This window comes from Aedes albopictus, chromosome 3 (assembly GCF_035046485.1).
Source record: "Aedes albopictus strain Foshan chromosome 3, AalbF5, whole genome shotgun sequence".
Lineage (NCBI taxonomy): Eukaryota > Metazoa > Arthropoda > Insecta > Diptera > Culicidae > Aedes > Aedes albopictus.
Window position 1 is genome coordinate 344,298,987 of NC_085138.1, and position 12,569 is coordinate 344,311,555.

At 44.6% G+C, this 12,569-nt stretch overlaps 1 protein-coding gene across 1 annotated transcript in view; it reads right to left on the minus strand.

The window, feature by feature from the left end:
• The window catches only part of LOC109421941 (peroxidase), a 127,507-nt gene that overhangs the window by 3,308 nt on the left and 111,630 nt on the right, over nt 1-12,569 (minus strand). The gene's annotated exons all lie outside the window — the stretch shown is intronic.

Genomic DNA, 12,569 nt, shown 5'->3' on the forward strand with positions numbered 1-12,569 from the left:
CCTCGCTGGCTGGGCGCCACATGCTTCCAGCGAAGATCATTCCGCGGGGTTGAGCAAACACAATGCATGCGCACGGTTGCTGAAATGCAATACGCTACCTCAGTAGATAAATTCAAATTGTACGACCGAGACTGCAACCCGCTGCAGCGGCCATATACAGAGGCATGCCTAACAATTTTCCGATTTAGATTTTTCATTCTCCGTCTTCGCCGGCTTCCCGACTGCCGCGAAGAGAAAGAGGCATGGGCGCGCGAACCCAGAGGGGTAATCTAATGTAAATTGTAGAACATTGGAACAAAGCGAGCAGACAGACGGAGAAGCAAGCGGGGACACGATCGAGGGGCCCAAAGGCCGTCAACGCGCGACGCGAGTGCAGTCACATGTTGACGGTACGATTTATGCACCCCTTTGGGTCCGGCTGCTGCAGCGCTGCAGCCGCGAGGTTTGTTTTGATTCATAATTCATTCTAACAACTGTAGAAAAACTAACGATCAGCAGTAGCGCGCGGTGTCAAACGAAAGGAAGGAGACGACGCGGCGCGGCAAATAGACGATCGCATTTTTGCGGCTTTGCTGCGGGCGTTGTGTCTTTGCGCGCGCCGTTGACCATGTTTATCCATGCATAGTTTTTTGTTGTCGGCGTCGGTGGTGTAGTGGTAAGCGTGGTTGCCTCTCACCCCAGTCGGTCGGGGTTCAATTCCCGTCGACGCCGATGGGATTTTCTGAGACATAAAATCCGTGATCACGTCTTCCCTCGGATAGGAAGTAAAGCCGTAGGTCCCGGCCCATGTGTTGATGGGTTCGATATGTAGGGTCCTCAGGTGTGGTGGCTGTCTCCCTGGGGCGTCGGAATTTAAAGCTTAGCTCCTAGACCCAGCCGACGTAAAACACAACTGGCGCCGAACGGTGCTAGTTGGCCAGAAAAAAGAAGAAGAAGAAGTTTTTTGTTTGGAATTGTGTAGAGATTGAATTATGTTATGATATCGTTCGAATGGCGACTTTTCATAATTTACAACAAAGTATGACGTTATCATCGTTTGGAATAAGATATTGAATACCTCCTCAAAAGGTTGCCATATGGTTGGACAGCTTTATATTTTGACAGAAAGGTTGACATCCGTGACACCTTGTTAGCATTATAAGATTGAAACATGTTTCTAACATTTTCCAGCCTCTGGACCCCAGCATCTAAATGCTACAACGTTGCTCGTGAAACAATCAAGATTGCTCCGCAACGTTCACCTTGACAACTCTCCTATCAAAAGCGATAGATCACGACGACGAGCTACTTGGATGTTAGAGTTGTCGCTCACATTCTAGTACTGCTTTGCACAACAATCGATTCCATCCAATCAGCAGAGGTGCGCTACTTTCCCAAGGATCTCGCTGCACTGCAGATCGCAGCAAGCGCCCGACTACTTTGAACCAGGATCTGCCCACCTGCCTACTTAGGTATTTCTCCGTTTTGACCTCACCGTTCCTCTCGGCGTCTAGGGTAATTCGCTAATTGTTGAACACTACCCAAATGTTGAACAGTTTCTGAATATTTTATTATAAATCGTACTTAAGTAATTTTCATCCAACGTAAACGTATGATGTAGATGCAGATACATGTGAGTCACGATATTGCTCTAATTAATTTACAAAATTATACATATTTTATGTAAAAAAAATGATTGAAAATTTAGTACCGCTGATGACACGAAAACTACACAATTCTTAAAAATTATTTTAAGAAATTGCTGTTACGAAATAAGCTTTGCGGGCAAATCAACCACAAATATCAAAGGCACACCATAGTTACAAGAACTGGAAGGATGTCCTTAACAGTTTAACATTGTTTAAAATCACATTTAAATTGTAATTTAATTTGAAAAAGTATTTTTCTTATCACACTATCATTATGCATCCATGATCCAATTGTTGAACACTGGCATAACCTACGATGTTAGCATAACTGCTAGATTTGTTTTTCACTTTACCTAACCGTGCATTTCATGGGGTTTCAAGGGCGTTCCAGGGATGTTCTAGGGGTGTTCCAGTAAGCTTCAGAAAGATTTCAGTGGTTTTAAATGGGTTCCAAGGGCATTCCAGAGTTGTTCAAGAGGAATAATTCAGAGTGTTAAGGGGGTCCCCGGAGTATTTCAAGGCGTTCCAGGAGGTTCAGGAGCAACCCACGTGTTTTCAAGGGATTTTTAGGGTAGTTCCACGAGTGTTCTTGGGGGTGAGTGGGTCCCATGGGTTTCTAGAAGTGTTTCAGCGGCTTTAAAGGCATACTTTTCTTATGTCGTTTTCGCTTCTAATCAAATCTTTTCAGCCATTTTTGCATCTAGTCGTGTTTAAATCGATTCCAGTCCACTAGAACTCTCTTCAAATGAGTGATTCCTTGTCATTTAAATGAATTGTCACTAGCTCGGACTAGCTGGGCACGAAAACACGAAATACCCGGAAAAAAATCCGCCAGAGTGAAAAAATATCGGATGTCGGGTCAAAGTCGGGTCAAATTTTATCAAATGTTGGACCGCTGTTGGACTCACATCGGATAACTGTTGGGTCTATGTTGGGTTTGGTGGCCAAAATAAAAACAGGTGAATGATAGGTTGATGTCGGGTTATACGTCATCAATTACGAACAAAGCTTCAATCGTTCAACAATTAGCGAGAACCGTCCAACATTAGGATGAGCTAGCTTAAGGAAGCGTTCAACATTTGGGTTACAGACTTCCCATACAAATGTTCTATTTTCTCTTAGAAAATGGAATTTAAGAGAATACAAATTCAATGGGCAGTATAAGGGATGAGTAGATCTAGACGTTCACTGGATATTTTTCAACTAAAGTGGAATTATGCACGGAAAAACGAACGAAAACCAAAATGCCAGTACTAACCGTTCAACAATTGGCGAATTACCCTATTTAATCTAATTATCCCGTACAATCGATATCGATATAATCCGATTGAATTCCAATCATCAATTGTTTAGAGCCCATAAAGTAGAGCAGTTGAAGTCCGCCTTGTCGTTGCGGACCATTCAGATAGGTTAGTTGACTGCCGCTGCCACTACTGTGTGAAGAACTAAATGCTGCGCGGTGTGGATTTATGAACTGCTAAGGAAAAGGTAAATTAATTTGAATAATATTGAAATGGTCGGGTCGGGCTTGGGAAGTGGAGCACTTCGTGGAGGGGTCGTCCGTCGATGTGTTATGCAGATTTATGGTCACGTTGCACCTATCTAGTTTGGTTGGAATATTTTAAATTTTATGCGGTGAACTGAGCATGGTTGAGGAACCTAGAGCGCGAGCGTGAGGCGTTCGTCAGCGCCATCAGGCAGTGGTCGTGATCTTTCAATAATAAAGCAATTTTGCAGCCAGTTTGTTTAGAACGTAATGTACTTCTATTGTCTGTGGGAGCTTGGTTGGTGGGGTCTAAACAAGGGTGCTTACTGCTCAGGCTTACGGGTACACATTAGTGGTAATATACTAGAAGTGGTCTCAAGCATGGGCTGATCGTTACGTAATCACCGGCAATGATCATGGCGTTGTCGCCGTTGTCTTAAAGACGCGAAGAGGTCTGTTCTTGCATTATGTACCTATAGGAAACCGATGGATTTTAAGAAATTAGGAAAATCGATTTTATCTGTTTTCTTCAATACCTTTGATTGATTGAAATATCGAATTTAAGAATATGTATCGCTCATTGCCTCCGACGATCATCTCTTAATCGGAGAGATCCGGCTGCGCATTGCTAGGATCTACCGACAGAAGGTGAAAATCGGGCGCTGGTTCAACACACGCTGATTGGAAGACGCTGCGGTGAGAAGGTCCTTCATCGAGGAGCTAGAGAACCGTGCTACGGATATTCCAGGAGGTGGAAGCATGGAAGATCAACGGAGCGCCATCAAGATCGCCTTCATTGCCACCGGTGAGAATAATTTGGGTGAGCTACGTACCCGGAGAAAGCAGTGGATCACAGATGATACCTGGAGGAAGACAGAGGAGCGAAGGAACGCCAAAGCCGCGATAGAGCGAGCGAAAACACGAGGAGCCAAAGCCGTAGCCTGACAGCGCTATTCGGCACTCGAGAATGAAGTGAAGCGCACATGTAGACGGGACAAAAGAGCGTGGGCGGATTCTCTAGCCGACGATGGCCGCAAATACCGGCGACATTCGTCTCCTCTACGATGTCTCACGTCTGCTTAGTGGGACTAAGATGAATGCTGCGATGCCCGTGAAAGACGCGTCTGGAGTCCAGACTCTGGACAGCTATTGACCAACCCGGTTGACCATTTGAAACGCCGATTCGAGCACTTTGGAAACCTTTTTCAAGTATTGGCTACGTCACCAACACCTCAGCATGATCCGCCAAGGGTTCGACGCATTATCCGTGTCAACACCGAAGCTCCATCAGTGCAGGAGATAGAAATAGTCATCCGTTGCATGAAATAGAACCCCGGGGGTCGATCGCATATCAGCTGAGAAGCTCGAAGCTAATCCAGTTCCGGCCGACTAGATGCAAGGCGTCTTAGTAAAGGTGCCTGACCTGAATGTATACGATACTTGGCGGGGCATCATGTCACTGTGTATCTCAAAGTCCTCTGTAAAGTGATCCTTAACCGGATACAGAAGAGGATTGACGCAACTCTCCGATGGCAACAAGCAGGGTTCCGTAGCGGACGATCCTGTGTGGACCATATTATCATGCTCCATATCACTCTGATTTTCAAGAGTCTCTATATCTGGTGTTCATTGATGAATCACGAATACTGTGGAGACGGCCTCAGGCGCAAGGGTGTCCTTGAGAAAATCATCGGCCTCATTGAAGCACAGTACGAGGCATTTTCGTGCAGAGTACTGCACAACGGCGTCTTGTCCGATCCCATCCGGGTCGTTGCTGGAGTGAGGCAAGGATGTATACTGTCACCGCTACTGTTCCTCATCGTAATCGACCAGATCCTGGTAGGTGCGATTGATCGTGAACTAAATCGTGGATTGCTGTGGCAGCCCATGGAGCACTTACATGACTTCGCACTGGCTGATGACGTTGCTCTCCTAGTTCAACGGCGCTTCTATATGCAGAGCAAGCTCGATGATCTTGCCCATCGCTCCTCGGCGGCAGGTCTTACCATCAACGTCAACAAGACCAAATCGTTGGATGTAAACACGGTCAACCCTTCCAGCTTTACGGTAGCTGGGCAATCAGTGGAGAATGTTGAAAGCTTCCAATTTCTTGGTAGCCAAATGGCGGCCGATGGCGTCATCAAGATTGACATAGGTGCGCGGATCATGAAGGCGAGGGCTGCTTTTGCAAGTTTAAGAAATGTATGGATAAACAACCAGATTAGTCGACGCACCAAAATCCGAATTCTCAACTCGAACGTGAAATCTGTGCTGCTGTGCGCCAGTGAAACCTGGTGTGTATCAGTGGAGAACACTCAACGGCTGCAGGTTTTCATCAATAGATGTCTGCGGTATATAATTCGTGTATGGTGGCGCAGAGGCTTTGTGCCACAAGCCGACATGTACCGAGATAATCACGGGAATATTCTCACGAGCGAGCGTGAGGTGGTAGAGAGGTGGCGGCAGCATTACGATGAGCACCTCAATGGCGACGTTGCAAGTACCGAAGGTGGCGTGGTAACAGATCTAGGAGTATGTGCACAGGACGAAAGACTTCCGGCCCCTGACCTTCAAGAGATTGAGGAGGAGGTTGGCCGGTTGAAAACAACAAAGCCGCTGGAGCAGATCAACTACCAAGCGAGCTTCTAAAATACGGTGGAGAAGCACTGGTGAGAGCACTACACTGGGTCATTACCAAAATTTGGGAGGAGGAAGTATTACCGGAGGAATGGATGGCAGGTATCGTGTGTCCCATCTACAAAAAGCGCGACAAGTTGGATTGCGGGAATTACCGTGCGATCACACTACTGAGCGCTGCCTACAAGATACTCTCTCAAATTTTATGCCGCCGTCTATCACCGATTGCAAGAGAGTTCGTGGGGCAATATCAGGCTGGATTTATGGGTGAACGCGCTACAACGGACCAGATGTTCGCCATCCGCCAGGTGTTGCAGAAATGCCGCGAATACAACGTGCCCACACATCACTTGTTCATCGATTTCAAATCTGCGTATGATACAATCGATCGAGAACAGCTATGGCAGATTATGCACGAATACGGGTTCCCGGATAAACTGATACGATTGATCAAGGCGACGATGGATCGAGTGATGTGCGTAGTTCGAGTATCAGGGACACTCTCGAGTCCTTTCGAATCTCGCAGAGGGTTACGGCAAGGTGATGGTCTTTCGTGCTTGCTGTTCAACATTGCTTTGGAGGGTGTAATAAGAAGAGCGGGGATAAACACGAGTGGGACGATTTTCACGAGGTCCGTTCAGCTGCTTGGTTTCGCCGATGATATTGATATTATTGCTCGTAAATTTGAGACGATGGCGGAAACGTACATCCGACTAAAGAGTGAAGCCAGGCGAATCGGATTAGTCATTAATGTGTGGAAGACAAAGTACATGATGGCAAAGGGCTCCAGGGAGGAATCACCGCGCCCGCCACCCCGAATTCATATCGACGGTGATGAAATCGAGGCGGTTGAAGAATTCGTGTACTTGGGCTCACTGGTGACCGCCGACAACGACACCAGCAGAGAAATTCAGAGGCGCATTGTGGCAGGAAATCGTGCTTACTTTGGACTCCGCAGAACTCTACGATCGAATAAAGTTCGCCGTAACACGAAGTTAACCATCTACAAAACGTTGATTAGACCGGTCGTCCTCTATGGGCACGAAACATGGACCCTACGTGCAGAGGACCAACGCGCCCTTGGAGTTTTCGAACGGAAGGTGTTGCGTACCATCTACGGCGGAGTGCAGATGGAAGACGGGACTTGGAGAAGGCGAATGAACCACGAGCTGCATCAGCTGCTGAGAGAACCAACCATCGTCCATACCGCGAAAATCGGGAGGCTACGGTGGGCGGGTCACGTCATCAGGATGTCGGATAGCAACCCGACTAAAATGGTCTCGAGAGTCATCCGACCGGTACAAGAAGACGTGGAGCGCAGCGAGCTAGGTGGATCGACCAAGTGGAGGACGATCTGCGGACCCTAAGCAGAGTGCGGAACTGGAGGCAAACAGCCATGGACCGAGTGGAATGGAGGCGGCTACTATGTACAGCAGAGGCCACCCCGGCCTTAGCCTGACCGGTAAGGTAAAGTAAGGCCTCAGAATTGGATTTCCAACGTGGAGCTCTATCGTCGATGTTATCAAAAGCTGATAGTGACAGAAATTCGGGAGCGAAAGTGGACATCGGTCCGTCACACTCTACGCAGGGGTGGAAACGAAATCTGCAAGCATGCGTTAGATTGAAACCTAGAAGGACATCACAGCAGAGGCAGATTCAGAGGCTCATGTCGGCGCAACCTCAACAACGAAATCAAGCAAGTCGACAGGTCAAGGCGATGGCGGGCAATCGTCCAGGATGGAGATCTTTCAATTCGGCCCTCTGCACCACCGTGGGTGTCCAGAACTGAAAGTAAGTAGTAAGTAGGATGTAGGATGTTCCATGATACTTTAGAGATACTGCTCAATATAAAAAAAATCAGCAATATGGAACGAACTCACCACTGACTGCGTTGTTGTCTGATTCAGACTTCAGAGCCGAAAAAGGCAGCTCGGTCGGTTCATACTAAAAATAAATTAAATGGGTAGGAAATTTGTCTAGAGACATGACTGTATGTCTTTTTTAAAAGATATTCAATTCATAATGTCAAACGTTATTTAAAAGAAACAATCACAATTAGTTCTCTAAGGGCTGACCATCTAGATAAGCTCGAGCAAATCATTCAAATTCCACCCAGATTTGTTAGTGCGATCACTGAGCTACAGCCAGCCCATATTGAGACTACAACAGCATCGTGCGCCGTTCGGCCCGTTTGAAGTTTGCTTTCATTCATGAACTGCTTGCTGCTCCAGTAACAGTGCCGTGGCGTGACCGTGGAATTGGCATCGAAAAGCCAACCAGAAAGCAGCTTGTAATAGTGGTAATGTCCATTTCTGGAACATAAGCCGCGATCATTTACACCGGTTGGCTGTCCGAGCAAGCACCTTTCGAATCGTAGAGCGGCGATCGCGATCCAAGGCAGTGCAAGGTCGCATCTCGCCGGCGGCGGCGTTGGCAAAACTCTTCCACGCCGTTTTCATCACCTTGGTGCACGGTGCGGTTCGGTGCGACGTGAGGTTAACTGGACCTGACAGTCAAACTTTGTTCGGTTTGCTCGTCGTGGTAATAAAAGTTAATTTTGTTTGCTCTACTAAACGGGTTACCTATTGATGAACGGTGGCGGTTTGTAGGTAGAATCATGGAATTGGCTTTCCTTCAATGGCAGATGCTGCAGACCGCGCGGACGAGCACGTCAACCAGCGCAGCAAGTCGTGATCGCGGTCGTGTCAGTCGTAAAAGAGTTGCATCCGAGATTCTGATCACGCGGTGGGCTCTCGATAGATTCATTTTTTTTTCGTGAACATTTCGACACTTCGATCCGTGTCCTCCAAGGCAGAACAACGTCGAGGATCGTTGCTCGTTCCTTGGTGCCGCCATCAGCTCACAGCATTTGGATGCATGAACTGAATATGGTGATGGACGATCTGATTTCGTACCAACAACCGAACCTACCGTTGCTGTCGATTTATTCAATAACTAAGAGACAAGAATGGAGCATGAACAGAGACCACTGACTGGTTTAAGCCTATGAAAAGAAGGTTCGGGTTGCATTTACTTGTGCAATCGTATCTAGGTTCGAGAGGTTTTCTGCGAAGGTCTTGTAAGTATCGTGATTTGAATGGATCTCCAAACAAATTCTGAGATTATCTAAAACAATCAATGGAGTTATTCTTCGCCTATTCTTGCTCTTTCGCGGATCCAGGAAAACTTTGTTGTGTGTTACTGTTGTGTTTCTAATTTTCGTGCTCTCTAATGTTCTACCTCTTCCCTCTATATATAGTTACTTACTTTCACTTCATTGTTTCGATGTGTTACTTGGGTTACTTCATCCATTTTCTTACTCCGATCTGACCTTATCACGGTTTTAAGTACATATTGTTCGTTTCCGAGTTTTTCGTGGTGTCGGTATCGAATGGCCCTGTCACTTTCTTCCTTCTTTTGCGATGCTCACTGCGGCCTTCGGCGTCTTACTGAATCAGGATATCTTGAAACCGACCAAGTGTAGCCATAAGACCAGATACGGATGCTGCCGGATAGTGCTGATGGCAGTTGGTCACCTGCTTGCAACCATTAGATACCGCCTTCTTGAATTTGTCAACCCGTGTCAAAATCATGTTAAAACTATATGGTTCTGTGAGAGTAGTATGGGATTTCAGGTGTTCAAAGGTTCGTTAAATTATCAAGTTTTAGGTTTACCTGGTTTCTTAAACTCCTGAACACAAACGACGCACTTTAGATACTTTACATGAGAACCAATAGCTGTCGATCACTTGGGTAAACTACCGTACGATCCTGTCGAGTTCACTTAGGCCTACCATGGCTGAAACCGAAACCAGGATCACGATTTGATCCGCGGCTCGACCCATTTGTTCCCAGGTAAAAATCCTGGTTCCTAGTTGCAAATTGCCCATTGAAGTTGATATTTGTTCAAAGTTCAGAATTTCCAATATGCTTTCTTTTAGTTCTTGATATCCAAGAAAAAAAATGGCAGAGCACTTGACAACCTGAGTAGGTCAGGCCTTGACTTTAGATGGACAATAGCTAGAGTTATTTGCACCCGTTGTTGTTAGCTACATAAACTCGACTGGACAAGAGTATCTCGGAAGGTCTGGTTGAAGTAAGTCATTGAGTTTATTGAGCTGAAGACGAACTGTAAATATATGTTTTTGCTTTACGATGAACTTCTGTGAGCTACATCTATATAAATAAAAATGGAATGGTGTTTGTATGTCACGAATAGGGTAATTCATGTATTTTGGACAGGCTGAGGACAACGTTGGAATAATTGTCCCCTATGTTCCTTATAAAACAATTGATTATTTTGCAAAGTTACTAATACACTTATAATATGATTGTACTATGCGTTCCTGATGACAAATACCTTAACGAAAGCATTTTAAGCTAAGAAAATCACAATTTCGAATCTCCTTTTAGAATTGCATTTTGGACACCGAATATATGTTTTGGACACCCTCAGGTATATATAATTTGGACAGGGCAATTTTTTTTATTCTTAATCACTTAACCTAATTTACAGCTCTATTGTCCACTGGGGCACTACGTGAGCAATTTCAATTGACAGCTGCACTTAACATTTTGTACAGCGCCTCGATTCTATTCTACTTTATCGAACTGGTTTGCCTTTCTGCTGCTTTCACTTTTTCTACTTTATACCTAGTAGAATGACGAGCACAAGGATGATGATGGATGGCCGTTGTTCCTTTCCAGTCCGATTGGGGGTCCATTATGAGTAGCAGTTCGCCGATGTCCAGGTATCCGGGTCCGTTTGAGCCATGGGGCTCAGAAGAGGGTCAGTGTCAGTTGCTCTCGGGGGAAAAGCAACTGACGAAAAATTGCAAGTGCCGGGGCTGGGAATCAAACCCATGACCATCCGCATATGAAGCGAACGTGTGACCAACTACGCCACGGGCCCCGGCTACAGGGCAATTATCTCCATGTTTAGCCATGAATACTGCTTTATTATGAAAGTAGCATAAATTAACAAATATTTTCTTGTAAATAATCAAATTTCTCCGCTTAACAGGCATCTATTTTGATAACTATTACAGTTTTTGTTAAAATCGAGGAAATATCGCCAGAACCACATAATACGCCTCCAAGTATGCAATCGCACAGCATCTCCATGAAGTTCGTCAGATGACCAAAATATATTTACAGTAGAAAATTTGTAATGTATTTTGGACACCATCTATTTTAGGCGTTCAAGACGAATGTTAAGAGATTGGCTGCCTAATGCTTCTTTATTGAACAGTTTTCATTGCAATAAGGCATTTAAATTTCTTAAAATTATGAATTCAACGATTTTGAGGTGAATATTGTATGTGACTGTGAAGTGTATGTCGTCTTGAATACCTGTGCATTTGATGGGTTTTAGGGAAACAATTTACATTTTCGATAATTTTGAAGTAAATTCTTAATTTTTAAGCGTATTTTCAACGTAAGTCATCAGAATAGGGCCTGTTTGATTCAATAATCGATATTGAGAAGTATCAACTTTTATTAGCTCTCCGGAAGAAGACATACATTGCCGTGCATGTCCAAATTACATACACGTCCAAATTATATTTTTTACCCTAGGCTCGGGAACGGGTCAACAGATCGACATGATTATTTCACTGTTGCATTCCGCCAGGGCTCCGACGTATTCGTACGAAGAAATAATTACCAAAAGTGACCGGGAAGGCAAGAAAAACGGGAAAATCAGAAATTCCATTTTGAGGGGCATTTCTTTATGAAGCCGGATGTCAAAAAAACAGAGTAGGCAGGCAGTACGACGTTTGTTGGGACAGGCTGGGACTGCTAGTCTATATATATAAAAATGAGTTTAAAGTTTCTTTCAGGCAACAAAACTCAAGAACGGATTAACCGAGAAGCATGACTCTTGCACGGTTCGGTTCGTATTCGTGGTGGCGTTTATATGTACAAAAAACTACAAAAGTCAACTAGAAAAGTAAGAAAACTGATAAAATACTGATTTTTCATGAGCTGGGAAGGAAATCAACACGACGAAATGAAACCAATCTAGAGTGCGGTGACGTTTCGAGCTCAGTTGTCAAACCACCACAGCTTGGCAAGACAACGTTTGCCGGGACAGCTAGTAAACAATAAAATTCAATCATATGTTAATAAAAAGATCTATAACTATTTCTAAGAATGTTAGATGACCTGACTGAAGTCTCATGCCTGCACTTCAGAGAACTGTAGATAGATAATAATTTTAGACCAACATGTGAAAAGGGCGAAACAACCATTGCACGCCATTGCAGTTTATTCCGTCATTATTACGAACAAATTTGGGTAACAATAGTCGCCAATGTTACAATGATCAGAATGAAGTAAGCTGTTAAAAAAAGATTCCTGAGTATCCGGGAAGGCCGGATTGCAGCCAGTCTTCGAGTTCTATGGACTGAAGATGAACTGCAAATATACGTCCCTGCTTACGTGAATCTCCTGTGAGCTAAAAAAAAATCATATTCAATGATGAATGAGTCAATGAAAGGCTTCTCATAAAGATTCCTGAGCATACTTGATAACCTAACTAGAGTCAAGTTATGATTTCAGAAAACTATGTACAACAGCTAGATTTATTTGGCCGCCAAAAATATGTTAGCTACAGAAACTAATATTACATCGTTCAGGGTTAAGTAAGTTTCTCGCTACTGTTCCTGAGAAACTGGGATAACTAATGTTTTTTCGAAAAGAAAAAGAGGTTTTATGCCTTTTTGAGAACGATTTCATTGAGAGAAAAAGAAATCACTCAAAGGGGCTTTTCCCTCTTTCTAAATTTTGGTTAAAAATAAAAACTAACTAACTAAATA